This window comes from Hyperoodon ampullatus (assembly GCF_949752795.1).
Source record: "Hyperoodon ampullatus genome assembly, chromosome: 1".
Taxonomy (NCBI): Eukaryota; Metazoa; Chordata; class Mammalia; order Artiodactyla; family Ziphiidae; genus Hyperoodon; species Hyperoodon ampullatus.
The window spans coordinates 18533341-18542374 of record NC_136914.1 but is presented as its reverse complement, the minus strand read 5'-3'; positions in this window follow the sequence as shown (position 1 = coordinate 18542374).

Below are 9034 nucleotides of genomic sequence, written 5' to 3'. Positions count from 1 at the left end.
AGTCCTAGTGAACTATTTTAAAAGGAAAAAGGTAATGTATTAATGTATAACCTACTTTGATTATTCATGCAAACACATGACAGCCATTTGCAATTGTTTGCAGGGATACACATATAAACCTAATTAACTCTTTTGTATGATAGACATTCTAGGTATTGGGTTGTTGACGTTAAATTGTTTGGGAGTTAATACCAGTTTTAAAGATAACTACATTTAAATGTTTACATATTGATAATTATCCCAAACAAGAACTGCATATGGTTTTGCTCCTGTAAGCGCTCCACAAAGAATAACTGCCTGTATGTTGCTGCTTTTTTGAATTGTGTGATAAAGTGGAAAATTATCAGGATCTGGCTCTTCAGTTTTTGCTAAAATAATTAGTGAAAGAATTGAACAGATGCTGGATATAAATAAATTTCATAAACTCAGATATTTAGAGATCCATGAATTCTGGGCACCACTTGTAGAGATATATTTATGATGGCCTCAATGAAACAGTTATTTTGTACTTTTCCAGGTCAGTGCAGTGAGGTGAATCTCTCTTCCAAAAAACACCACGGCAACATGGAGCCAGAATGTCATAGTTTTTATCTGACAGTAGGAGGGTAAACAAGCTCTGATTCCTATACAGCCAAAGCCTCAGTGGTCATAAATTACTTCTGGCATAATACTGCTCTTCTTTTTTCTGTTCTCCTACTGGCAGTACCAAAGCATAGGAAGCAAAATTTTCCTACTAAAAATAGAGATCCTAAAATTTGTTTCTGTGACTTATAAAAGAAGAGGTGACATGAATAGGACCACACAGATTTCAGTACACTTGGTGAGGGCTTGGTGAGAAAGGCTGCCACTTCCACTGCATCATTAAATTGACCAAAGAGGAGGATTAAGCCAATGACAAGTGCCATTCTTGGGAAATTGAATTTAGGACTGCTATCACTGCCACACTCAGAATAATGATGGTACAATAAGATGAGTGCACACAGAAAAGCTGAAATGTATAAGAGTGTTTCTAACAACAGATACTTACCAGAGGGCAACTTTGGATTTATGATGATTTCTGCATATTCAGGCAGAAGGAGCCAGCATGAAGCAGAAGATGCGATTCACATGTGGGCTTCAATTAAGGCTATCAAAGAGCAGCAAGGGAACAAAATCCAGAGGTAGGAAGGTAATTAGAACTTACTCTTAACATTCCTTAATTGCCAACCTTTATCAGCAGCAGATGGTAAGTGAGCAGGAATTTGGGGGAATAGCCACCTTTTTGACATTACTTCTAATTAAGAAGGCTTTCTCAGTTATCAGAACAAACTTTGAAATCATTGTATTTTTCCCAGGTCAATATTAACTCAGAAGGTATAATGAATTCTGTTCCCCTTCTGTCTATCATTTTCTCTAGCTGCTTCCATCTGTTCTAAGGTGAAAAGATGAACTTTCCAATGATTCTAGTCCAGGTTACATGCTCAGGGCCCCCAATGACTCATGAGTGTTACTTCTTATTGGATAACTTTTAGGGGAGAGCCATCTTAACGGCACCATTGATACCTGGGAGAGTGTAAAATGGGCTCTAATAGACCACCATTATGTGACAGCATGGGAATTTGATACAAAACAACAGTGAAACAAAACATTGCTACCTAGCACCAGGCTTGAATGCAATACTGTTTTGGAAGAAGAAACCATCCTAGGCCAATACAAGACCAATGCATATCAGCTGAAGACATTTGTATACCTCTTCAAAAATTCTATTCTTGGCAGACTCCAGGTTAAGACAATAATTCTGCCTAAAGGCCCTTATCTTCAACATCTCTGATAGGCATATCTGTTAAATGCCTCTGATAAATGCACCTGATACAACATGACCACTTTGACAGCTTCTCTTTTTATAGAACATTTGTCAGGTACTCTATGGCAGTGATTCTCAAAGTGTGGTCCTCAAACCAATAGCATCAGCATCACCTGGGAAGTTATTAATAATGCAGATACTCAGGCCTCGTCCCAGATCCACTGAATTAGAAACTCTGGGGTTAAAGCTCAGATCTGTGTTAAAAAGCCTCCAGTGTGTCTGATGGAAACTAAAGTTTGAAGCTGTGATAGAAATAGACACCAGTTACTGGGTGATACCGGTATATCACACTACATTCAGTGTTAATCATTTAATTGTAAGCATTTTGTCAGTCATCACAATAACCATGTGAATCAAGTTTTATCATTACTCACGTTGTATAGGTCAAGAAGCCAAGGCTTATCAATGTAAAGTAACTTGACCAAAGTTATGGAACTAACAAGTGGGAGATAGATTTCTAAGCACATTCTGACCAGTCTAAAGCTCATACTCCGAACCACTGAAGAATATCCAAGCAGAAATGGGAAAGACAGGGACTTCTCCAATGCTGTGCAAAGATACACTGTAGACAAACAGAAAAGTCAACTGTAGGCCCCAAATAGAAAAGGCTACATAAAACTTTTCAGAAAAACAAGGCTCTGGGGATCAGTAATTGACCCAACGGTGAGAAAAATTGACCTCTCTTATGGACATAAAAACTCCTGTATTGTGGAATACAATCACTTTACCCCCATTTAATGCATGATTTAAGGTATGTTAATAGGTATTTTCCAAAATTTCAATTGGGAAGCAACTAATCTGAAACCTAAATAAGTTATAGTTCTGGAAATTGTGACAGATACTCCATTTTCATTCCATCTAATAACCATAGGAAGGTTATATGTAGTTTAGCTTCATTCAGGACAATCTTTAACACATTGTGTTTCTGTGTTAATCATTTAATTAAAAAAAAAAGTTTATGAAAGTATGTAAAAACCAATTCAGTATTTGTTTTTTTTGGATTTGTGTCAAGGATATGTTGAGTATATTATTCAGTGCCCCTCTAAGCATCCACATTAAACAAGACTTTTATGACTTTTCCATAAAGATGATTCATGGTGAGTCATTAGTTCTGCAAGATTTTAGTGAGTCTTCCAGAAAACATTGTTCCGCTGTTGAGCAGGTCTACAAATGCTAGATTACACCTACTTATAGGTGGGTCTTTGTTGTACATACCAGAGCCTTCAGCATACTGATGTGCTTTGTGAATTTCCGAAGAAGTTATAACATGGGTAAAGTTCCCCAATTCATTAAGCCATGGAATCCTTTTTTGGATGATTATTCTGAGAGACTATAGTTCTCTGTAATAAGTGCAAAGATACCTTTTTATAATTAAATACCAAGAGGAATGTCTTCCCTAAGGTATCATTACGCTCCGTTTTTGCCCTACATTCGGGAACTCAATCAAGTCAGATATTCAGTTGTGCAAAGTGATAGCATAATGTAGAGGAAAAAGCATTAACTCCAAAGCCTGTCTACCAGGATTCAAATTCCAGTTCTACCGCTCCTTGGTTATGTGACTCTAACAAGTATATAAACTTCCTGTGTCTCAGTTCCCTCAGCTGGAAAATCTTTTTTTTTTTTTTTTTTTTTTTAATACGAGTAACCTCTTTGGCGTTTTTGTAAAGGTTAAAATTTGCAAAGGACTTAGAAGAGTAACTGGCATATGATTAAAACTACCTAAACATTTGTTAACTAGCAACTAAACTAGCTTTCTCATGGTAATATTGTTGCTTTCTCTTTTGATCAAGGTCCTGCTTGTCAGCATCTATTTCTCTTTTATTAATTTTAAGGTACCTAAGTCACTTGTGGGTGGCATACTTTTTGGAATTATATAAATCATATAATGGCATATTTCAAAATGAAGCATATGGAATTAAAAAAAAACAAGCTTTCAAAATAAACCTGATCAGCCACTGTTTCTGAGAACAGTTCAGGGAAATTAATGCTATGTCAGTTTATTGCAAATATAGTTAATGAGGCCTTTCCAGAGGATCTGATTGGTCATTGGTAGGGGCCAGCTTTGTGACACTGCTCCAAACTTAGTATCATCTAACTCCTTTTGCTCTGACCTTAGTGAATTTCCCAAGAAAACTTTCCTACTGGGATAAATAGCTATTGTGGGACTATTCTATTCCTCTTAAAATTATTTTAGTTTATCTTTTGTTCTTTTCTGATTTGGGGTGGTGTACTTTAATTTACCAGGGTTTGGACACCTTGAGCGAACTGATAGAAGTGTGCTTTTACACTGACAAAGGTAAGAAGTAGAAAAAGTTGCAGAGGAAGCTGAAACAGAAGCAGTGCCCGTGACTGGGACACATGGTCTTGCTTAGATTAGCAAGTCAGCTCTGCTTTCATTTCAAGGGCTACAGAGGGCTGTGCTGTCAGAGGGCTGTGCTCCACAAGTAGATCTGGTGATGAAGGCATGTTATTTGAAGAAATGGAGAAAAAGTGTTTGCAATCTGACAAGAGTACAGTTGTGAGACAATAATTAAATCAAGATGGAGACTAGGTTTGGAACCTGCCAGTGTTAATGAAGATTTATTCACTAGTGACATTTGACCAGATCTACTGGGTGGATTCTTAGATTTCATTAGTTAAAGACATAAAGCGGTCTGTCTGATTAAAAAGGGGAAAAACAGTAGGGAGTACTCATAAATTATTATAGCTCAATTAGGTACAGACAGTTTAGTGAGTGTTTATTACTAGTACGAAGGAAGATTTTCCAATTAGATTAAAAGGTTTTGAAAACAACAGTTATAGTTATAGTGATTTAGACCCGTTGCTAGAATAATGCATTGTGAGATGCTTTATTAAAAGTAAACTGATAACTTATTTGTAGTGTTCATTGTCTATCAGTAGAACCCCTGCTGTGAGGTACAGTTTCCCTCACAAGATCAATGAGAGGACTGGGCTAATTTCTTCTTGCTCTGAAAATTGATAAGAATATAAAGGTCACTGCTGAAAAGACCAGCATGATTTATTCAGGTTAATCATCAAGAAAGTGACATTGCATAAATCATTGGGAATTTACCTTGCCAGACTGGGCCCCTCAGGCAGGTTTCACTGTCAAAAGCTGGACCAAAGAAAGACAAAAAGAAGCCGACGATTTGTTCAGACAAAGCCTTTGGCTCACTGAGCTGCCACCATAAGCTATTATAAAACCTGGAAATGGCAAGAAATCAAAGGGAAGTTACAGAGACATCTCTGTAATAGTGACCACTAGAATTTATTACAGTACTTTGGTGGGATGAAGCTCTAAGATGCAGGTAGCTCATGTGTCTCTTTGTCTTGAAATATCCATGTGACTTCCAGGAGTGCTGGAAATGCCCTCCACTTTGCCACATGTCTTGGATTAGGCATTTCATTGGCCACAAACTATCGATTTCTCACTACAGGTGATTAAATATGAAAAGAGGGAAACAAAAGCAAAGAAATGATAGCTGAGTTTCTGGATTCTGTGGATGCAAGCAATACTAATGCATGCTACACATAGATATCATGACATATATTACCAAAATTTTGCTTAAAGAAAGATTTTTTTCCCTTAAAACTCTTGCTCTTTAAAAAGTAGTTTAGAAATAAACAGTATCCCTTTTTTTATTTCCTTATTGAAAAATATACTGAATTTGTCTTTCTGATAGATTTGCCCCCTTGTGGTTCTATTCTTTCTCATTCAGTTTTTCTAACTTTGACTTTCCTAACTGAAATTTTGAAGCCAGAAGTAGCAGAGGATAGAATAAGACAACAAACTAGAATTCCATCTGTTGTGACATTTAGTATTAATTTTCCTAAGAAACTGCTTAGTGAATCAATTTCATATTAGCATTAAAAAATTAAAATCTTAGTTCACATGATAGCATACACTTATATTTCCCTTGATTCTGGAATCCAGCTGCCTTTTTTGCACACCTGAACTGCTTTTCCTTGCTGCATGTATGTGCCATTGGACAAGTTTTGTTTTAATTGAAGTACAATTGGTTTGCTATATTGTGTTTCTGGTGTACAGCAAAGTGGTTGAGTTTATATAGATATATATATAAACTGAATATATATATATATATTCTTATTCAGATTCTTTTCCATTATAGGTTATTACAAACACAGTAGGAACTTGTTGTTTATTTTGTATATAGTACTTTGTATCTGCTAATCCCAAGCTCCTAATTTATAGTCCCCTTTCCCCTTTAGTAACCATAAGTTTGTTTTCTATGTCTGAGTCTGTTTCTGTTTTATAAATAAGGTCTTTTGTATCATTTTTTAGATTCCACATATAAGTGATAATATATGATATTTGTCTTTCTCTGACTTACTTCACTTAGTATGATAATCTCTAGGTCCATCCATGGTGCTGCAAACGGCATTATTTCATTCATTTTTATGGCTGAGTTATATTCCATTGTATGTGTGTGTGTGTGTGTGTGTGTGTGTGTGTGTGTATATATATATATATATATATATACACCACATCTTCTTCATTCAGTCGTCTGTTGATGGACACTTAGCTTGCTTCCATGTCTTAGCTATTGTAAATAGTGCTGCTATGAATATTGGGGTGCATGTATCTTTTCAAATTATGGTTTTCTCTAGATATATGCCCAGGAGTGGGATTGCTGGAATCCATGGTAGCTCTCTTTTTACTTTGTAAAGGAACCTCCATACTGTTCTCCCTACTGGCTATACCAATTTACATTCCCACCAACAGTGTAGGAGGGTTCCCTTTTCTCCACACCCTCTCCAGCATTTATTATTTGTAGACTTTTTGATGATGGCCATTCTGACCAGTGTGAGGTGATACCTCATTGTAATTTTAATTTGAATTTCTCTAATAATTAGTGATGTTGAACATCTTTTCATGTGCCTGTGGGCTATCTGTAAGTCTTCTTTGGAGAAATGTCTGTTAAGACATTTTGCCCATTTTTTGATTGGATTGTTTCTTTTTTTTGTTCAGTTGTACAAACTGTATATATATTTTGGACATTAAGCCCTTGTTGGTCACATCATTTGCAAATATTTTCTCCCATTCTGTAGGTTGTCTTCTTGTTTTGTTTATAGTTTCCTTTGCTGTGCAAAAGCTTATAAGTTTGATTAGGTCCCATCTGTTTGTTTTTCCTTTTATTTCTTTTGCCTTAGGAGACTGACCTAAGAAAACATTGCTATGATTTGTCAAAGAACGTTTTGCCTATGTTTTCTTCTAGGAGTTTTATGGCGTCATGTCTTATATTTAAGTCTTTAAGCTATTTTGAGCGTTTTTTTCTGTGTATGGTGTGAGGAAGTATTCTAACTTAACTGATTTACATGCAGCTGTCCAGCTTTCCCAACACCACTTGCTAAAGAGACTTTTCTTTTTTTTTTTCTAGAAGAAACATAAAATATTGTTTATTATTAAGAAATAGCTGTACATTTTTTAACTTGCTTTTCTAACTCTAAACACAGATGGAGTTCAATTTATACACATACATTTCCTTCTAACTACCAGCCAGTTAATTATATGATTGATGTATGTAAGGGAAGAAAAGAAAATATTCCTCTGTCACTTTTCATATATTAATACTGAATAGAACTTAAGGAAGACTCGTGACATCACTGCTTCTTCTTTCCTACCTCCACTAAGTCCACTTATCAAAATGTAAAAGTTTTGTTATTATTTTCTAAAAGAGAGTGGACATGATTCATGATTCTTATATTCTTTTGAAATCATATTACTCCTGTAATGACCTTATATTTTTCCACATTACCCATTATTCAATTAAAAACAAAGAGGTTCAAAACATTAGTATATTGTCAACCTTGGTTTTTTTTTTTTTTTTTTTTTTTTTAATGGTGAATGAAGCATTTGGCATGAGTAGCTCTTATAAGTGATGGCTAAATACAGGTCAGCTTTTTTTTTTTCAAATTCAAAAAACGAACAGTGTATTTCACATCTAGATCAAGAAACAAAACATTGCCCGGAACACAAAAGTTCCTCTCATGTTTCTTTTACAGGCACAACTCCCTCAAAGATACCTGCTGTCCCTAATTTCTTTTTTTTTTTTTAATTCAAACAGGAAGTCACAAAACTTATAATCATCCTCATCAGTTCACTCAGTCCCATGTAATTAATTTCTTTTTCATCTTGATCTTTTGTTAGCACTATTATGAATTCACCAGTTTTCCATTAGAGTTCTGAAAATGCTTATTCATTCAGTTCAGCAGTATAGTCAGTTACCAGAAACCTGTACTTGTCAGAGTCTTTTCCATGAATTTCTTGAAGATGAAACCCTTTTATAGGAACATTTTTGCAGAAGCATCAGAGTTCACCCAGAACTGTCTGTAAATGACAAAAGACTTAAAAATGACCATGGTTAAAGATTTGATGAAAGTTCATAATAATGCAATTGACAAGGAAATTTAGTTATTTCTGAGATATACAATTTAATGTAATAACTAGAATTATGACTTGTAACATTATACCAGAACATATAAGATTTTTAGGAATTTCATGTAATGTCTGAAACATTTATATTAACATATTTCCATACAAATAACCCAAAGAAAGTTTAGTATTATTGTTTTTTTGTTTGTTTTTTTATACAGCAGGTTCTTATTAGTCATCATTTTTATACACATCAGTGTATACATGTCAATCCCAATAGCCCAATTCAGCACACCACCATCCCCACCCCACTGTGGTTCCCCCCCTTGGTGTCCATACATTTGTTCTCTACATCTGTGTCTCAACTTCTGCCCTGCAGAAGGTTTGCCTTATGTATTGAGGTGCTCCTATGTTGGATGCATATATATTTATAATTGATATCTCTTCCTCTTGGATTGAGCCCTTGATCATTATGTAGTGTCCTTGTCTCTTGTAACATTTTGTATTTTAAAGTCTGTTTTATCTGATATGAGTATAGCTACTCCAGCTTTCTTTTGATTTCCATTTGCATGGAATATCTTTATCATCCCCTCACTTTCAGTCTGTATGTGTCCCTAGGTCTGAAGTGGGTCTCTTGTAGACAGCATATATATGGATCTTGTTTTTGTATCTATTCAGCAAGCCTTGTGTCTTTTAGTTGGAGCTTTTAATCCACTCACGTTTAAGGTAATTATCGATATGTATGTTCCTATGACCATTTTCTTAATTCTTTTGGGTTTGTTTTTGTAGGTCTTTTT